Genomic DNA, 19500 nt, shown 5'->3' with positions numbered 1-19500 from the left:
CCTCTGCACTCCAGCGTGGGCAACAGAGCAAGACTCTGTCTCAAAACAAACACACAAACAAACAAAAAAACCTATAAAATTTCTAGAAGAAAACAGAGGGAAAAATCTCAGTGACTGTGGGTTTGGCAAAGATTTCTTAAATATAACACAAAAAGCTTGGACTATAAAAGAAAGAAAATCAATCAATTGGGCTTCATAAAATTAAAATGCAAATTAAAACCACAGGGAGATACCATCACACACCTGATAGAATGGATAATAGTAAAAAGACTGACCAAACTAAGCATTGATGAGAATGTGGAATTCTCATGTACTGCTGGTGGGCATGTAAAATGATACTCTGAAGAACGGTTGAACCATTTCTTTACAAATTACATACATACCTGCCAAATGTAAATGTATATGAATACTTATGCAGCCATTCAACCCTTAGGTTTTTCTCTCAAGAAAAACGAAAGCAAAAGTCGAAACAAACATGAGTCCACAAATGTTCCTAGTAGCTTTATTTGTAATAGCCCCAAACTGGAAACAACTCAAATATCCATCAACAGGTGAACAGAAAAACAAATTGTGATATACCCATACAATGGAACTCAGCAATTTAAAAAAAAAAACAATCGTTGATACAGGAGGGAAAGAAACCAACTCAAAATAATTATGCTAAGTGAAAAAATCCAGACCAAAAAGATTTGTCTAATTATTTCCTTGTGATGGTGTTTAACTTACACCTCTATGTTTTGGAAGTTAGGCCTAAAGGCTTGATTTATTTTTGGCAAGAATACTTCCTAGATCATGCTGGGTCCTTCATATTGTATCACATGAGGAGGTAAATAGGCTGTTTCACTGTGTGATGCTAAATTTGATCGTGTGTTTAAGGTGGTGATTGCTAGATCTCTTTTCTATGAAGGTATATTTTTTCCTTAGCAATTAGCAAGCAATCTGTGTGCTGTACTTTAACCACAAGTGAATATCTTGTTTGGCATTTACTTTTTCCTAACAGTTTTAGTGTCCATTGGTAATCCTTGCCTAAATTGATTATTCCATTGTTTGTTTGTTTGTTTGTTTTAAAAAAGGATTGATTTTAAACATTCTGTTATTTCTTCTCGATGCATTAGCTGTTTTCTTCTTAGGCAATTGAAACCGAAAAGTTTTTGAATGGAACAACTTTTTCATGTTTGATTCCCTTGACAAATTCATATTCGCTTCTTATGGCTCCACTCAATTAACCTCTCTTCTCAAACTCTAATAGTTTCCTTCTCCTTCCTAGTCACAGAGGCTGTTTTCAAACTATATTGCAAATATCACTTTTTTTCATTCACTCATTCGTTCTAAATTTTTTTTGTGTCCATACTATGTCTTAGGCACTGTTCTGGGTATAAGGATGTATTATAGTGGCAAATAAATCAGATGAAGTCCCTGGCCTATATTCTAGTGGAAGTGGAGAGACAGATAAGAAAATAAATATAAATATTGGCTAGGTGCGGTGGCTCATGCCTATAATCCCAGCTCTTTGGGAGGCTAAGGCAAGTGGATTACTTGAGGTCAGGAGTTTGAGACCAGCCTGGGCAACATGGTGAAACCTTGTCTCTACCAAAAATACAAAAAATTAGCCAGGCATGGTGGTGCGCACCTGTGGTTCCAGCTACTCAGGAGGCTGAGGTGGGAGGATTGCTTGAGCTCAGGAAGCAGAGGGTGCAGTGAGCCAAGATCACACCACTGCACTGCGCTCCAGCCTGGGCAACAGCGCCAGACCCTGTCTCAGAAAAAAAAAAAAAAAAAAAAAAAGAGAGAAAGAAAGACAAAGAAAAGAAATAGAAATATAATAGAATGTCAGGTAGAAGTAAAAGAAAGCAGCTGAAGAGGAAGGGCAATGATGAGGAAAGGTGATGAAGCTATTTTAGGCAGGAAGTCATTGGAACATGTATAGCTGACAGCCATCAGTGCCCTGCCCACATCCCCCAGGTCCTTTGGGATGATCTAGTATAAGCCAGTGTTACTGGAAGCATCTGTGACTCTCTGCCTGTGGCCCAAGGGCTTCTCTCTGTCTCTGTGGCAGGTCCATGCTGGGGGAACAGCTCTTACCCAAGGGCAAATGGGAGTTGAAAGACAAACACCCCAGCTTTCCTGCCCCCGCTGGGTGGGAAAATTTTGATGTGTATTCCACATCTCCCAGAGGTTTTTGGTGGGATTGAGCCCCAGTTGTTCTCAGTGGGTAACTTGGCGATTAAATATTCTGCTGGCCTCTTTCCTTTGCTGGCTCAAGTCTTCACTACTCTACTAGTTCTTCCTGGTACATTTTACACTTCAAACATACCACTTGTACTCAAATCCTTAGTTTTGGAGGAACCTAGCTTAAGTCAGGAAGTCTTAGGAATGGCCCAAGGCAGAAGACCCTCAGAATGAGATTCTAGCATTGGATCACTTGCTGGCCAACAAAGAGCAGGTCAACAAAAACCCCATCACTGTTAGTAAGTGGGGCAGTGATGATCTCTGGAGTGCTATAGCATCACTATTACTAAGAGTCTTGCCTGTGATTAACTGCGGTAGTGTGTAGGTGGCGGGGAAATGCACTGGCTGATAGAGTAGCTCTTGAACTGAAAGATACAGGGACAATGATAATTATGAGAACTGTGGAGCTGGTTGCTTGTTGTTAACTGCTAGAGAAGCCACAAAGGAAGGAAATAGCAGGCTCAGGTGAGGTAATCATTGACTTAGAGCACGGGTTAAAAGCCAGAAATCTTTCATGGCATCATTTAAAGGGAGTCTCATCTGTAGACAGAGGGTAGAATGAGCTGAAGAATAAGACCCCAGGTTTGATCTTAAATACAACAGAGCTAAAAAGGAGGCTGAGTTCACAGCCCACCAACTTTCTTTCTTTCTTTCTCTTTCTTTTCTTCTTTCTTTCTTTCTTTCTTTCTTCCTTCCTTTCTTTCTTTCTTTCTTTCTCTCTCTCTCTCTTTCTTTCTTTCTCTCTCTCTCTTTCTTTCTTTCTCTTTCTTTCTTTCTTTCTTTCTTTCTTTTCTTTCAGGGTCTCACTTTGCCACCTAGGCTGGAGAGCAGTGGTGCGAACATGCCTCACTGCAGCCTCAACCTCCTGGGCTCAAGTGATCTATCTACTCTCACCTCAGGCCTCCAAGTAGCTGGGACTATAGGCATGCACCACCATGCTCAGCTAATTTTTTTTTTTTTTTTTTTCATAGAGACGAGGTTTCACCATGTTTCCCAAGCTAGTCTCCAACTCCTGGCTCAAGCAGTCCACCCACCTCAGCCTCCTAAAGTGTTTGGATTATAGGTATGAGCCACTGTGCCCAGCCCCCAAATTTCTAATGCTAAAGCAAGGGACCTGAAAAAGGAGAGGGGCCCTGAGAGTTCCGATGGAGATATTTGGGTAGATGGGCTCAAGGACCTTAAAACCCCAGATTCCTCTTAAAACTGAGAGTGAGAATACTCTGGAGCCTTTCTCCTTGCTAGGAGAAATCAGACTTCTGGTGCTCGGAGACTATGCCAAGGCCTCACGTAGCAAGGGCAAATGCCTTGCAGGATGATGCTTGTCTCTAAGATCTATCCCTACCTCTCTTCATTTCTTCTAGACCAATAATGAGAAATCTTATTATGAGCCAAGCGAGGAAATACTGTTATGTGAAGAAAGGGGTTATTCACCAAAAGCACTGCAAAACCTGGCAAATAGGTACTAGCAGGAAGTGGGAGAACTCTCCTGGAAATGAATCTTAAAGTTGCCAAATCAGGGAGGGCAGAATATAAGACTGAATAGCGGACAGTTTGTTAATACAGGTGTATTATTCAGTGACACGGGACTCACTATCCTGGTAGAATGCCCAGAACTGTACCTAATACATTGCAGAAACAGCTCCTTGAAACTGAAAATAATGATCAGATGGAGATGCTGGAACTTCTTAGAAGAGAGATGAAGAAGAGGTCAGCAAGTTCAAAGAGATTAGAAGTAAGAATGCATTTTTTTTTTTTTTTGAGACAGGGTTTCACTCTGTCACCCAGGCTGGAGTGCAGTGGCACAATCTCAGCTCACTGCAGTCTTGACTTCCTGGGCTCAAGCGATCCTCCCACCTCAGCCCTCTGAGTAGTTGGGACTACAGGCATGCACTACCGTGCCCAGCTAAGTTTTGTATTTTTTGTAGAAATGGGGTTTTGCCATGTTGCTCAGACTGGTCTTGAACTTCTGGGCTCAAGCGATCTACCCACCTCACCCTCCCAAAGTGCTGGGATTACAGGTGTGAGCCACGGCACCTGGCCAAGAATGCATTTACTATGTAATACCAGAGAACCCACCAGCCAAAAATGTTCCCTGGGAGGTCCTAGAGGACACTCCCTTACTAAAGTGATAAGCAATATGCGAGTATATTCTGAGAAGCTCAGAACTGCTTGTCCTCTAGATCAAGATTGATGGTAAGAAATGCCCCAGAGTAAATGGGAATAACAGAATTCTAGCGGCCAGGTTGGTGGTACTAGACCATCAGAGGCCCTGGCGATATAATTATGGTTATGTGTATCAGCCTGAATAAGTTAGGAACCTAATATTGAGTAGGAAACAAGTGAATCCCAGCAGAACACATGAGTCATTCAGATTTTGAAAATATGCAAAATGCCTTTTGGCTCTCTGAGCAGAAAGAACAAGTGCCTCACGAAAGGCAGCAAAAGGGGAACCAAGAAGAAAGTGGTTGATCTATTTTCTTTTTTTTTATTTTTGAGACGCAGTCTTGCTCTGTCACCAGGCTGGAGTACAGTGGCGTGATCTTGGCACACTGCAACCTCTGCCCTCCGGGTTCAAGCGATTCTCCTGCCTCAGCCTCCCGAGTAGCTGAGACTACAGGTGAGCACCACCATGCGCAGCTAATTTTTGTATTTTTAGTAGAGACGGGGTTTCACCATGTTGGCCTAGATGGTCTCGATCTCTTGACCTCGTGATCCACCCACCTTGGCCTCCCAAAGTGCTGGGATTACAGGCATGAGCCACCGTGCCCGGCCTAGTTGATCTATTTTCTAAGAAAGACTGGTAGGATGTGAAAGCACCTGCTATGTTCAACATAAGAAATATTGGAAAGACACTAGTCACCAGCAATGAAGGAACCAAAATTGCATCAGATGGCCTCAAGGGTCATGTGTTTGAAATGAGTCTTGCTTATCTGCAAAATTATGAAGTTGCATTTTGAAAATTCAAGCTGATTACTTAAGGTGTCCAGGAAAAACTGCCTAACTTCCATAGCATGGATCTTACCTGTGGCAGAATGTGTTCCATGGTCAAAAAATGGCAGACATGATTGAAGCTCATGTTGATGTCAAGACTACTGACGGTTACTTGCTTTGTCTATTCTGTACTGCTTTTACTAAAAAACATAACAATCAGATATGGAAGACCTCTTACGCTCAGCACAAACAGGTCTGCCAAATCTGGAAGAAGATGATGGAAATCATGACCCGAGAGGTACAGAGAAATGACTTGAAAGAAGTGGTCAATAAATTGATTCCAGACAGCATTGGAAAAGACATAGATAAGGCTTACCAATCTATTTATTCTCTCAATGATGTCTTCATTAGAAAATAAAAATGCTGAAGAAGACCAAGTTTGAATTGGGAAATCTCATGGAGCTTCATGGCGAAGGTAGCAGTTCTGGAAAAGCTACTGGAGAAGAGACAGGTTCTAAAGTTGAATGAGCTGATGGATATGAACCACCAGTCCAAGAGTGTGTTTAACACTCAGACATTTAAAATGGCAAATAAAAAGTCCTATTTGTGAAAAAAAACATGGAAAATGAAAATTTGTGTGTGTGTGTGTGTGTGTGTGTGTGTATCACAGGTGGGTGAGCACAAAACTAGAATAATGGTTACTTCTGGGAAAAAAGGGAAGAAAATGGGGCTAGAGAGATGTATGCAGGGACTGCTACGGTAGTGGCAATATTCTCTTTCTCAAGCCAGCTGGTGAGTACACAGGTGTTCAGTTTATTATTATTCTCCATACACATGAATAATGGTTTTTTGAACATACTTAATATTTAACAAAAAATAATGTAAGAAATAGAGCCTAACCATAGTTCTCTATGTTTTTGACTCACAGTAGAGGGTAGTAAAAGGAACATGAGTTCCTTTGGCATTAAGTAGATCCAAATTCAAGCCACAAAGCTGTATAACTTCCGGGATGTTACAGTCTCTTAGTAATAGGTTTCTCACCAGTAAAATGGTTTTGGTAATAGTTACCCAGCAGGGTCATAGTAAGGATTAAATAAGACAATTTACATAAGTTTTATAGTCAGTGCCTGGCACCTATCAGGCGCTTAAAAATAATAGTTGCTATTCTATAACTTTGTCCATGCTTCCCATTTTTTCCCCCTTTTAGAAAGCTTTCATTTTCGTCATTTAACTTCGTTCAATTTAATGATTTCCTGCAAGCAAAGCATTATGTGGGTGGGCTATACTTTAATGTGTGGGGGTTTTTTTTGTTTTTTTTTTGGTATTTTAAGTCAGTTTTCAAAATGTCATTATCTCATCTGATTCTCAAGTTCAATCCTCAGTGCCTAGCACGGGTTGGAACATGGAAGGAGACCAATAAATCTAAGCAAATTAGTGAATGTAATAGGTAGGTGTTAGGGGCTGAATTGAATTCTCCTAAAATTAATATGTTGAAGTGCTAACCCCCAGTTGTTCGAAATGTAACTGTATATAGTGATAAGGTCTGTAAAGAGGTGATTAAGTTAAAATGAGGCCGTGGGGTGGGGCTAATCCAAGATGACTGATACCTTTATAAGGGGAAGAAACAGGAATGCACACACATATACACTAGGGGCCATTTCAAGACAGGGAGAAGGTGGACATCTGCAAGCCAAGGAGAGAGACCTCAGAGAAACCAAACCTGCCAGCACCTTGATCTTGGACTTCCAGCCTCCAGAACTGTAAGACAATAAATTTCTGTTGTTTTAAACCACTTAGCCCATGGTATTTTGTTACAGCAGCCCTGGGAAGCTAATATAGTAGGGCAAGTATAATTATCCCCAATTTACAAATGTCTAAACTGAATCTCAAGGGTTGTTGTACAGTTACATGAACAGTAAATGGGCAGAATTGGTATTTGAATCTAGGTGCCAAATTCTCGTTGTTTCCACTACAGCCTCCTTCTTGTCAAACTGTGCTATATCAAGATGCATCAATCTGTATGAACTTGATTTTTTAAATTATTTTTATCAAAGTAATACAGGGGAAAATAAGAGTTTCTTACAGTAAAGAAAACCAAGTATCACCTGTCTTTCCCCTCATGTGCCATGGCTTCCTTAAAGCAACCATTTTCCACTCTTTTAGGTGTTTTTTCCTTTAGTATTTGCATCTAACTAACATGCTTATACATATGTGTCATAATTTTCGAAATCAAGACATCACTTATTAATTTCCTAAAATTAAAGATGAGTCTTTAATGATCTTAAAACTCATGCATACCCCCATCGTCCCCCTCCCTTCATTTTAATATACTTTTATCACAATATTGATAACTTTTACTTCCATTTTGTCTTAGTTTTCTCCAGGTTAATTTTCTTTTTAACTTTTATGTTAGACTTTCCTCAAACATGTGGTGATCCTTAGTTGCTCATTCATGCTTAAGAGAAAGCCTGCTTTCTGCTTTACCCTGTGTCTTGAGAGGCAATTAGTGACTTCAATTTCTGACATTTTCTGGGGTTCTGCATCAAGGATCAGCCTGTTAGTGCTGGACACTGGTGCAGGAACACAGGTTTTAGCTTTTTTTTCTCTAAGTCAGTCATTCCTTGTCCAAGTACTTTCTATCTTCTAGAATTTCCTGACAATTCTTTTCTGCTGCCATCACCTCTTCTGTTCTCTTTGTATTTTTTTGTACCATTTTCATTCCTTTACTGTTATCTTAGGGGGTTTTAGGAAGAAGTGGAAATACAGGTTTATAGCCAAGAGTTTACATTTAAAATTTTGACTTCTCTTTTTATTATTAGTCAATAAATAATGGTTAGTATCAACTCAATTTAAATGAATAAAAATATCATTGGATAACTATTTTTCCAGTTGCCTCTGCCAAACTTTCTTTTACACTGAAAACCTCAGTTTGTATTATTAGTAATAAGAGTAATATAATAGTTCAAATGTAAGTGTGACTTAAATAAAATTTTTGTGCTTAAAGCGAGGTAAGGAGGGTGTCCATGGCATCACTTTAGTGATGTTCCTGCTAAATACAAACATACTGATATTGAGGGATATCCCACTGGGGAAGGATCTGGGTGGTGTGAGTTCCATAGCAGGACAAGGAGGGCTTATGAGTGGAGGACAGACTGCTGTGTGGTGGCAGAGCCTGAGCAGGGGAGTAGAGATCCATGCAGTAGGGTGACCTGACCCAGGGTACCAGATCTCAAGCAAGGTAAAGAGGACATCCACACTGTGGGGTGTCCTGGGTGAGCTACCAGAGCACAAGTCTAGTGAAGGGGGTGTCTACATGTGGGGATGGCCTGGCACAAGGGTCAGGGCACAGACTGAGGAGGACAGCGACACTGGGGAGGGAGCAGTGGCAGTAATGCGAGTTTGGTTAATGTACCAGGGGATGGATCAAACAAATAAATATATTAAGGCTCATGGGAGTCCAGTTTCTTACTTTGAAAGGAGTCATAAATATGGAAAGGGAGAAAGTTGGAATAATCCCTGAGGTATTGAATTAGAATTAGAATATCAGTGTGAACTCATAGAATGCAATGTTTCTGTATCCATATTACATCAACGTCAATGTTGTCATGTGTAGAGGTAAATGTGTATGTGAGTGTGTGTGTGTTCCCTAGTGCTGTCCACTGAGAGAGCCTGAGACCTGTCCACTGAGAGAGTCTGAGAGTCCACTGAGAGAGCCTGAGATACAAAAGTGGAATCAACAGACCTGCTCTGGTTGTGGTTTTTTTTTTTTGAGATAGAGTCTCACTCCCATCACCTAGGCTGGAGTGCAGTGACACGATCACGGCTCACTGCAGCCTCCATCTTCCGGGCTTAGGTGTTCTACCAACCTCAGCCTTCTGAGTAGCTGGGAATACAGGCACATGCCACCATGCCCAGCTGATCACTGTATTTTTTTGTAGAGATGGGGGTTTTGCCATGTTGTTCAGGCTGGTCTCGAACTCCTGGGCTCAAGCAATCCATCTGCCTTGGCCTCCCAAAGTGTTGGGATTACAGGCGTGAGCCATCACTCCTGGCCAGATTGTGGCATCTAAGTACCATTTACCACTTAAAGGAATCAGGGCTCCTTGGTAGGGTGCCAGATTTGGCAAATGAAAATACAGTAAATATTTAGCAAAGAAGATATTATTGCATGGGACATACATGCAATATATATTTGCCTGAAATTCAAATTTAACTGACTACCCTGTATTTTATTTAGCAACTTTACCCCTTGGAGAAATAACTGATTCCAATACTGGGTCAGGAAAGGTATAAGATGAGCCAGAACACTTTTTTGTGCAAGAAAAAAAGGAAATAATCAAGGAATGATGGGACAAAATGACACAGACACCAATTTAAAGGGACTCCCATTAGCCAAATATGGGAACAATTTAAGCATCAAAATAAATAAATAATAATAGTAAGAGGTTATAATCCATTTAACAAAATAGGAAGCCATGAGCCTAATAGAAATAAAACAATAAAATGGAAGTTTGATGAGGAATTGAATATTTATCTAGATCTTATCTCCACACAAAATACTTATTAATTCCATATGGACAAAATAGTAACTTCATTGTGGAGAAGCCTGGCAGATACCATTTTAATCAAGCGATTAAAGTGAATGTCATGAGTAACAGAAGGAATTAAAATTGAGCATCATCTGATGAGACGCAGTAAGAACATAAAGTGATGAATATCATCAATTTAGTGATGCTCCTGCTAAAAGCAAACATGTTGAAACTGAGTGATATTCCACAATAATTAGCTGTAATCTTCAAAAGTACTGAGGTCATGGAAATAAAAGAAAAGCTGAGGAAATGTTTCAGAGAAAGGACACCAAAGACATGTGACAATTAAATGCAACACATATTCTAAACTGGATCCATTATTTGCTATAAGGAATGTTACCAGGATAATTGATCAAATGATGGGATTTCAGGATTAGACATTATTAATTATCAAGGTGAACTGATAATTAAAAATGGATTAAAATTTAAATCAATTTAAATGGATTACAAAATCAATTTTTACTTTTTTTTTTTTTTTGAGACAGACTGTAGCTCTGTCTCCCAGGCTACAGTGCAGTGGCGTGATCTCAGCTCACTGCAACCTCTGCCTCCCAGGTTCAAGCGATTCTCCTGCCTCAGCCTCCTGAGTAGCTGGGATTATAGGCGTTTACCACCATGCCTGGCTAATTTTTGTATTTTTAGTAGGGATGGGGTTTTGTCATATTGGCAAGGCTGGTCTTGAACTCCTCGCATCAAATGGTCCTCCACCTTTGTCTCCCAAAGTGCTGGGATTACAGGCATGAGACACCATTCCCGGCCTAAAAAATCAATTTTAATTGTTGTACTGTGTTTCTGTTGGAGAATGTCCCACATACAGGGCATCAGGTTAGCAACTGACTCCCAAATGGCTCAATATAAAAGAGTGATTTGTAGTGGACTTGCAACTTTTCTGTAGGTTTCAGATTGTTTTAAAATAAATAAACATAATGTTTAGTTTTGGTTTTAAAAGGAAATGATAATCATTCTTAAATATGGGCCTAAAAAAGAGTTGAAAATACCACTAATAAAATGTGTTTTGGCCAGGCGCAGTGGTTCATGCCTGTAATCCCAGCACTTTGGGAGGCCGAGGCAGGCGGATCACCCATCAGGAATTCGACGCTAGCCTGGCCAACATGGTGAAACCCCATTTTTACTGAAAATACAAAAATTAGCCAGGCGTGGTGGCATGTGCCTGTAGTCCCAGCTACTTGGGAGGCTGAGGCAGGAGAATCGCTTGAACTTGGGAGGTGAAGGTTGCAGTGAGCTGAGGTAGCGCCACTGTACTCCAGCCTGGGTGACAGAGTGAGACTACATCACACACACACACACACACACACACACACACACACACACACACACATGCACGCACAACAAAATGTGTTTTGCAATTATGATGTACAGGACACAAAGCCAACTATCTGGAGACCACAAACTCATACATTAAAGAATGCTCCTGAAATTAAATTGCTAGAATTTTTAAACTATAAGAAGCCAAAAAGGAGACTCAACATATTGCTGATACTTGTATGCAAAGCATTGGGGGGGAAATTGCCATTTAAAAGAAAAACCAATGGCAGTTACTTCTGGGGTTTAGAAAGTGGCATTTCATCTCTGGGATAGATGGTCCTTTTGTTTAATAAAAACATCTTTAAGAGTGTGTCAGACACTGGTAATTTTCTACCCTATAACTATTCTTTCTGCTTTCCTTATTAACAGACCTCAAACCTCACTTTGGGCAACAATGCTCGGGGCCTTCTCAGCCTTCTTTAGAGCTGGGTATGGCCTTAAGACACCACTCTATCAAGGAGAGCTAAACAGAATTGTGCTGGGAATATTGGGAAAATAATCAGTGTGGATGTGACTCCGGAGGATCTGCAGCTTATTTGTGAGTCATCAGGTAACGGGTTTTATGATAAAACTCAACATGACGTAGAAGGCAATAAAGATGGCAAAGGAAGAGAAATAGCCTGGGCATATGATGGTATTATGAGCATTATGGTGTATTATATATTGCAATGTTCAATGTTTCTGTATTTTTTTTTTTTTGAGACAGGATCTCACTCTGTTGCCCAGGCTGGAGTGCAGTGGCACGATCACAGCTCACTGCAGCCTCAACCTCCCTGGGTCAGGTAATCCTCCTACCTCAGCCTCTTGAGTGGCTGGGACTACAGGTGTGTGCCACCACACCCAGCTAATTTTTGTATTTTTTGTAGAGATGGGGTTTCACCAATTTGCCCAGGCTGGTCTCGAATTCCTGGGCTCAATCAATCCACCTGCCTTGGCCTCCCAAAGTGCTGGGATTACAGGCGTGAGTCGCCATGCCAGGCCATGTTTCTGTATTTTTAAAAACTGCCATAATGAAAATTTGAAAAATGACAAATAGGATTGAAGGTTTCTAGAATACCATTTGTTTATCCTGAGAATGCAAGCAGTGACTCATTTATTTGTAGACCACATCCTCAGGAAATATAGATCAAATAATTTTATTTTAATTTTTTTGAGATGGAGTTTTGCTCTTGTTGCCCAGAGTGCAATGGCGTGATCTTGGCTCATTGCAACTTCCGCCTTCTGGGTTCAAGTGATTCTCCTCCATCAGCCTCCTGAGTAGCTGGGATTACAGGAATGCGCCACCACACCCAGCTAATTTTTGTATTTTTAGTAGAGAGGGGGTTTCGCTATGTTGGCCAGGCTGGTCTCGAACTCCTGAGGTCAAGTGATCCACCTGCCTTGCCTCCCAAAGTGCTGGGATTACAGGCGTGAGTCACCGTGGCCGGCCTAGATCAAATAATTTTAGATGGTAGTGGCTGGGGTCAAGCACTGAGTCTGGCACGTTCTAGGTATCAGACTGTACGCTCCATGAAGGGAGGGACAAGGTCTTTTTTTTCCTCTTCTCATCACTGTATGTTCAGCACTTTGCTCTAGTGCTAGAAAATAGTAAGTGACAGTAAAATTTTATTGACTCAATACTGCCTTTTGGAAGTTAAAACAAAAAAATACTAATAATATTTATAAAGCTGGTCCCTTTGGGAACTCCCTATTGTTAATTCAATAATTTAACTTTGAATTTCAAGCCAGAACATTTTAAAGCCTTTGCTCTACAAGTTTAGTTACATTTAAGCCTACCTTAATATTTTTATAAAGTTATTTTTAATCCTGTTTTACTCAATTTTTAATTTTAAAAATAGCTGGATTTTATTGATAAAATATTTCATGACTATTTATGACAAAACCAACTGGTTTGTATCCTGAAGGATTCCTCTAAAGCTAAAGGTTACATTTTCAATGATTATAAATGATTCATAGTTATTTTATTTTCTATTAAAACCAGTAGTCATCTATCATTAATCTTCAGAATTAATCTTTTTGCAAACCCAGATGATCAGAAAGGTAACGCAGGGGAAATCTCATCATTTGTCTGTAAGTTTTCCAGGTTGATTTGTATTTTAATTATTTTATTTTATTTATTTTATTATTTTATGACAAAGTCTCACTCTGTCACCCAGGCTGGAGTGCCCTGGCACCATCTTGGATCACTGCAAACTCTGCCTCCTGGGTTCAAGCAATTCTCATACCTTAGCCTCCCGAGTAGCTGGGATTACAGGCGCAAGCCACCACACCCACCTAATTTTTGTATTTTTAGTAGAGACAGGGTTTCACAATTTTGGCCAGGCTGGTTTCAAACTCCTGACCTCAAGTGATCTGCCTGCCTCGGCCTCCCAAAGTGCTGGGATTACAGGCATAAGCCACTGTGCCTGGCTTGTTCTTGTATTTTAAAATATCATTAAATTCTGAGCGCCTCCAACATTTTTACAGTACTATGAAATTATTAAGAAACTCATTACCAAATCCAATGGCATTCCTGCAACATTTGACACTTTTATTTGGTAAAACTCTTTTCTCAGTTATTAAGGAAGTATGGCGATTCTTTGAAGAAGCAATAGGGACCAGTGACAGATTGGCCATAAGGGATGAAGGGGAGAGTGGAGAAACTTTATTTTTTTTAAAGCAAGTTTTCTTCCATTTAATCCATTTTTAGTGCTACTATTTATATTAATCTTTATTTTATTTATTTATTTTTTTTGAGACAGAGTTTCGCTCTTGTTGCCCAGGCTGCAGTACAATGGCATGATCTCGGCTCACCGTAACCTCTGCCTTCCGGGTTCAAGCGATTCTCTTGCCTCCGCCTCTCGAGTAGCTAGGATTACAGGCATGCGCCACCATGCCCGGCAAATTTTGTATTTTTAGTAGAGAGAGGGTTTCTCCATTTTGGTCAGGCTGGTCTCGAACTCCTGACCTCAGGTGATCTACCTGCCTTGGCCTCCCAAAGTGCTGGGATTACAGACTTGAGCCACTGCGTCCAGCCTAATCTTTAATTTTTTAAAAAATTATTTCTATTAGTATCAATATTAATCTGATCCTAAAGCTGTTAGGCTTAAAATAAACCTTATTCAATTGTAGAATAAGAGGTCTGCCATGTGGAAATGAACAATATTCTACAGACCTTGGGAATTAATTTACCTTATTGTTCCAGAAGACAGAGTCAGTGTGATATAATGGCAAGCGTACTGTTATTTGAAGACTTGGGGTGGAGTCCAGGCTTCCCATTTACTTGCCCTCCTGACTCTGGCTAAGTCAATTTCTCTGGGTCTCACCTTCCTCCAGTTTTAAAATATCACTGATTCTAAACAAAGAACTGAGAGATAAGAAATTAATGAAAATAATAAAATGTAGTATGTTGGGAAAATATGCCAGGCAGTGACACCAATGTTGTGTATTTGATGTTTATGAGTGAAATTAAAAAAAAATCCATAAATTGTAGCAGGAATGTTAGGAGGAAAGAAAAAGCCACTGTGACTTTTAAAAACATCAATGAACCTGGGAAATGAAAAAAATATGTGCAGGGAAAACCACTTTTTACACGATTGTCTTGAGAAAAATACAAAGCAACAAAAACCAAGTTTAGTTACACAGATTCAAGAGAATTAAAATTGCCTTTATATTCTCAGAGGAAACTAAAATACAACAAAAATAAAAACCACCATGAGGGATTGCTGGCAATAGCCCAATAGTTGAAAAATTGCATGATTTTGGATAGTAAAGAAAAAAAAGCCCTATAGGCCTACTTTTAAGAAGTTTATTAGCTGGGTGTGGTGGTGCATCCCTGTGGCCTCAGGAAGCTGAGGCGGGAGAATCCACTGAGCCCAGGTTGAGGCTGCAGTGGGCTGTGTTCACATCAATGCACTCCACCCTGGGTGATAGAGTGAGACTTTGTCTCAAAAAAAAAAAAAAAAAAAAAAAAAAGAAAAAGAAAAAGAAAAAGAAAAAAGTAAAGAAAAAAAAGTTTATAGGGTGGGCATGGTGGCTCACACCTGAGGCTGAGGCTGGAGGATTGCTTGAGTCCTGGCGTTTGAGACCAGCCTGGGCAACACAGTGAGACCCCGTCTCTATAAACAATAAAAAAATTAGCCGGGTGGTGGCAAGTGCCTATAGTCCTAGCTGCTTGAGAAGCGGAGGCAAGAGGAACGCTTGAGTCCAGGAGTTCAAGACTTCAATGAGCTATGATTTAACCGCTGTACTCTAGCCTTTGTGACACAGTGAAACCCTGTCTAAAAAAAAAGTTTATAATCAAATTAATAAAAAAAAAAACTAGGTAACTTATAATTATTCTTATTTTGGAAGGAACTTGTCCCAAATATAACTCAAGTGGTGGCATTACTGATGGCAGTGGCAGGCTGTCCGGAGCAGCCACTGCCATCATGCTGGCTGCAGCGTGGATGTGTGAGCGGTGGTGGCAGGAGTGGCTGTGGGAGTGGCAGTGGCAGTTGTGGGACCTTTGTGCCCCGCATTCCCGAGGTGGACAACTGTGCTGCCTCCCGTACCCATCCTCATATGGCCAGGCAGGACCCGTTCCCAGTACTGGAGCCTCCACTGCTCCAGACCCTGACCCTGAATCACTGCGATCACCCACTGCCACTGTGGGGAGCACGTGGGGAGGAGGCGGACAGTCCCCAGAGCCCACTGCCCTGGGGGCTGCTGTGATGGGGCAGCGCTGAGCTGCTTGCCAGCAGGGGAGCAGCATGGTCGGGCACGGAGAGGTGGGCAGAGGAGGGCCCAGCAAGGACCTGGAGTCCCCGCGCTGGGTTGCAAACAGGCGCAGCTGGGGCTGCCTGCACACTCCATGCAGCAGGCGGCAGCCCTACCCTCCCAGGTGCAGGACCAGGGCATCTCCGCACTCTGCACCCTCTGGGGGACAGGAAGGCCCCCTTGCCCTTGCAGGCCCTGGGTGTCTGTTCCCACTGCTTGGCCTCTCCCTGCTCCTAGCACCTGCTCTGATCTCAGAATGGGGTTGGGGTCAAGCCCGGGCACTGTCACAGCCCGGCTGGGTATGTGCAGGCTTGGGGCAGTACTGACATGCTAGCCCACTGCTGCTTCCGCCCCCTCTAGATGTTGGGCGCTGACAAGCATGGGAGGGAGGCAAGGGTTGGCAGGGCTGAGGGCAGCTCTGTGCTGGCCCCACAGGCGCCCCTCTGCAGAAATAGCCTGGGTGCCATGAAAAGTGGTAGGAGGCAGACAGGCTTCAGTGTGGAAAGGAGCGGGTTCCCAGTGAAGTCCCACCTTTAGGCCGGGGAAGGCCTGAAGCCTGGGGATTGGACTGCCCATCCTGCACACCAGAGGGGGAACTTATGGTGCTTTTTCCTAGGCCTGCCCAAGGACCAATCAGCATGCACTTCCTCCCCTCTGAGGCCCGGGGCTCAGTCAGAACTGAGCAGGCGATGGATGACCAGCTGCAGAGAGGAGCTACCTTCTCTGCCGCTAGCTGAATACTTGTTAGGATGACCAAGTGCAGAGAGTAGCTACCCTCCCTGCTGAGAACTGAACACTTGTTGGGACAACCTTCCTGCATAGAGGAGCTCTCCTCTCTGCTGAGAGCTGAAAACTCATCAGGACAACCTGCCTAGCAGAAAGGAGCTGCCCTCTCTGCTAGCAGCCGAACACTCACTGGGACACCCTGGCTGCAGAAAGGAGCTATCCACTGTGGGTCTTCTCTCAGCTGTTCCATTACTCAATAACATCTTGCTCACCCTCCACTTGTCTGTGTACCTCATTCTTCCTGGTCACAGGACAAGAACTTGGGACCTGCCAAATGGCGAGGCTAAACGAGATATAACACAAATGGGGCTGAGACATCCCCATTGCTTGCCACGTTGCGGGTGAAGAAGAGAGAAGGGCTGTGGCCTTTTGGGGAGCCCAGACCTGGGAGCTCCCCAAGCCAACACTGTGACTCCCTCTTTGGGTCCCTGCAGTTCCTGGCGTCTCCAAGCTTCTGGGTGCCAATGTGTTCCCTGGTGCCAGCTGTGGAAGCTGCTTGCAGTATGCCTGGTCCAGCCACAGCCTTGCAGAGAGCTGGTGCATCTGGAGCTGCCCGCCCCACTGCAGCAGCTGGTGTGTCTGACTGCGCAGTAGCCAGACCTCACGCTCGCTCACACATGCCTTGCCACTCCACGCCGTACTTGCCCTTGGCAGGTGTGGGATCCAGGCCGGTAGCATAAGCTGAGCACAGCCTGCCAGGCCAAGTAGGTGGAATGAGCCCAGTGGGCCTGAGCAAGACTTGTGCAAAGGCGCCACAGGCCACAGAGGTTTCTGGCCAGAAAAGCGACACCCTAAACATCCCATAACATTACTTTACCTGTTCAAATGTGGACTATGAAAGGATATTGAAAAGTTGGGCATCTCAGAGACTTAGACATTGAAAAGATACTAACGCGCCACAAAAATGTAAATCCAAATAGCTAGTTGTATACAAGAAGGTCCTCAACAGCATCAGTAATCAGAGAAATGACAGTTAAAACCACAATGATATATTACCACACACCCACCAGACTGGCAAAACCGAAAAGACCAATAATGTCAAGTGTTGTGAAGGTGTGGAGCAATGGGACTCATATATACCTAGTGTGACTGTGTAACCCTCTAGAAAAGAACTTGGCATTATTTATTCAAGTTTATGATACATATTACACTCCCAGGTATATGTTATACAGAAACTGACGTAGATGTGATGGAATACATATATGAAGAATGTTCACATTAGCATTTATAACAATCCTAAACTGGAAACAACCCAGATGTCCATCAGCAATAGAATGGCTAAACATATTGTCACATACTGTTACAATGGGACACTGTAATATGCAGCAATGAAAATGCACAAATTACAGCTATAGGAACAACCTGAACAACATATGAATTAAAAACAATGTTGAGCAAAAGCAGCAAGAACAACAGATTACATATTATATTGTTCCAGTTACATAAAGTTCAAAAGAAAGAGTGAGACTAAACAATATATTGTTTAGGGATGCATGCTTGCGACAAAGCGACAAAGAAAAGCAGGGAAATGATTATCGCAAATGTTAGAATAATGACTACACTTAGGAGGGAGGGAAAGAGTTGTGTTCGGGAAGGTCATGGCAGGGAAGGGAACTTCTGAGTTGCTGGAAATATTCCATTTCTTGACCTGGTTGATTGGTTACATGGTGGTTTCCTTTATAATCACTTATACTATATAATTGCTTTATGTATTTAAACTATATTTCACAATAAAAATGTTAAAATTAATATAGATAGTATTTCTGGAAAGCAAAATTTTGCCAGATAATTTAGCTTACACAATCTTTGACAGTAAAAGCTACTGATGTGGAATAACAAAACACTGATTAGTTTCTTGTAAGAGCTCACTTTCAAGTGTAGAGGTCAAAAACCTTATAAGAGTCTCCGTTTTTCTATATTTTAACACAGTATTTAGATCCTTATCTTAAATTGATGAACCAGGGAAGTAACTATTAGCTAAAACTTCAGATTTTTTGGAATTTTTAATTAACTAGCTGTTTTCTCCTCTGGATTAATAAGCAATACAAGGAACTAAAGAGATGCAGACCAAGTTGGAAATGTATGAACTTCCTTCTCTCCAGTCTCCAGTTCCAGCTGTTTCCTCCTGTTATCAAGCTGGGTGCTGAGGTGGGTATCTAGCCCAGTAAGCTTAGTGTGCTGTTATTAAATACTTTCTAAGTAAGTGGCTCAGGCTCTCCTGAGTGCCCTTCTGTTCCTCAGCACTGAGGTTGTAAGGTGGAGCCACTGACAATGAAAACCAGAAGATCACGCTGCTGAAAAACCCTATGTGGTACACACTTAACTGGAGGTGTTCTCTGCTGGGCTGCAGAACTCTGATGTTTGCACTCTTTTCCTTCAAAGCCTACAAAGGTTAAACTCTCTGAGGTGTTTAGCTTCACAAAATCCCCTAAATCTGTGTGTTTTACTCCTTTAATTTCCACCATTCCCCTGTTGTAAGATAGGAAGAGGGGGAAAAACAAAAAATATTTATTTTGTAGCCATGTGAGACCATCACTTGTTGGTCTGATTAACTGTAAGTCTTATTTGGAAGGCTGTAGCAGGGGATTGGTCACGTAAAGACAGAAAAATCCAGGGTAATTTAAGCAGGATATTTAACCTGGCTCTTGGAACTTCAGGTCAAGGGCAGTAGGGTCAGGTGCTAGTCTGTGAGTCTCTCCTTGGTTTTGCCACATCCTCCTTTGCCCCTCTCACCACCTTTCCCGCAGCATTTTAATGAACACGAGCCCTTGGATTTACCCAGTTAAAAGTTTCCTTAGTTTACTGTTTGCAGATGGTAGTGGCAGTAGTGGGAGAAACCCAGAGCTTCCCACATTTGTCTATAATACACTTGCTCCTACCTTACCCCCTCCTCCAGGTGGAA

The 19500-nt window shown here is 42.0% G+C and overlaps 1 pseudogene; it reads left to right on the top strand.

The window, feature by feature from the left end:
* Positions 1–296: 296 nt before the first annotated feature.
* Positions 297–17665, top strand: LOC134730195 (small ribosomal subunit protein eS1-like; annotated as a pseudogene).
* Positions 17666–19500: the final 1835 nt, after the last annotated feature.

Source organism: Pan paniscus, chromosome 3, assembly GCF_029289425.2.
Source record: "Pan paniscus chromosome 3, NHGRI_mPanPan1-v2.0_pri, whole genome shotgun sequence".
In the NCBI taxonomy this organism is placed as follows: domain Eukaryota; kingdom Metazoa; phylum Chordata; class Mammalia; order Primates; family Hominidae; genus Pan; species Pan paniscus.
This window is presented reverse-complemented; position numbering and strand designations above follow the sequence as displayed.